The sequence below is a fragment of the Orbicella franksi genome, chromosome 12 (genome assembly GCF_964199315.1).
Source record: "Orbicella franksi chromosome 12, jaOrbFran1.1, whole genome shotgun sequence".
In the NCBI taxonomy this organism is placed as follows: Eukaryota; Metazoa; Cnidaria; class Anthozoa; order Scleractinia; family Merulinidae; genus Orbicella; species Orbicella franksi.
The window spans coordinates 13,851,262-13,853,018 of NC_138156.1; positions in this window are offsets into that span (position 1 = coordinate 13,851,262).

Here is a 1,757-nt window from a genome sequence, read left to right on the forward strand (position 1 = left end):
GTGTTGACAGATTTTTTGGTAAATCAAACAAAATTTCGCGTAGTGCGAACAGGCCCTAATAATCCATCGAAAAGGTTGTTGCATTTTGCGTTAGTTGTTACATTTTGCGGCGTAACACCTCATTTACATGCAACATTACTGGCTCAAACTAACAGATGAACATAGATAACCTTCCATTTCCAAAGATTTTCGTTGATATTTTGAATTTGACATCTGCTGAATTTTCATTGTCTAATATACAGTCGCACCTCCCGTAAACGACCACCCGAAATGTCAAGCCTAGGTGGTCGCTTACGAGAGCTTAGACCATAGTGGATCAAACTTTTGCCTCATTGGTATATTATGACAGCAGAGACACTTACCCCATGATTTAACATTTTATTCATGTAAAAAGTTAATTTCGAAAAAAAATCTGGTTTCCCATTGAAACAATTCCGTCTCTTGTACTACCCAGCAATACGATGTTACAACACCTTATTATCTAATTTCCGCTCTATTATCTGTCAAGTGGTCGCTTATGGGAGGTTAAAAACTAAAGGAAATTTCAAACTTTTAGCTCTAAAAGTGGTCGCGGTCGCTTACGAGAAGTGGTCGCCTACAAGAGGTTCCAAATATAGTGATTTGACCTGGAAACTTCTGGTATTTTGGAAAACTGGTCGCTTACGAGAGGTGGTCGCAACTGGAGGTTCGACTGTAGTTAAATAAAAAATATTCCACCCTTGTGACTTCAAATTCAACATTTCAACTACACTTTCCCAATTCTCGTCTACCAACAAATTTCCTACCATAACACGCAACCTAGTTACACTTACAAAAGCGTCTTGCCGGGAAATTACTTCGCTCAACCCCACTTTAGTAATTAGTTTTGCATTTTAGTTGGCAACTTTTTCTCCGAAAAATGTAACCGGTCTAGATGCCGGTCTAGATGGGAAAATCTAGACCGCTTTCAACATTGATTTCAGCCAATCAAATTCGCAAATTCGGTAGTTCCCAGTCTTTGTGAGACACAGCCATATAATAATATGAATTAATAACAAAGATTCTCCACATCCTAATTAAAATAAACTTGAGCATATTTTCACTTCCAATATATTTGCGAAAAGCGAAACAATTCGATTTCACACGATCTGACCCTTGTTGAAAATTCATTTTGTTTGCTCATTTGTTTGCCCATTCTAAGATAGTGCACATTGTATGCACGTTTTTAATCGGCTCAATATGATGTGCAAATTTCTCAAACGTTAGAGTTCCATTCAGTTTTTTCAGAACTTAGTTTGCTCAGCATCTATTTGGTTAAATGAATTAATATTCATTCATGCAACACTAACTGACAACGAAACAATTCGATTTGACTAGATCTGGTCAGATCAGACCGTCATTGAAAATTAATTTTTTGGCCCGTTTGCTTATTCTCGAGTACTGCACATTGTATCCAAGTTTTTAATCGGCTCATTGTGATGTACAAATTTCTCAAATGTTAGGGTTCAATTTAGTGTTTTTGAGAACTCACTTTGCACAGCGTCTCTTAACTTTCATTCATGCAAAAATAACTGGCAAAGAATCTCCGACATCCTAAATAAAATAAACAAAAACACCCTTCACAGGAGTCTTATATTAGGAACGCAAAGAATGGTTACACAAGAATATCTCACACAGAAATTCACACTATACCCTCGTGTCCACGTGACCAAAGTCATGTGGACACGAGGCATAAAACAGCTCCTCGGTGATATCTTTACCGCAAATAAGTGAAAACG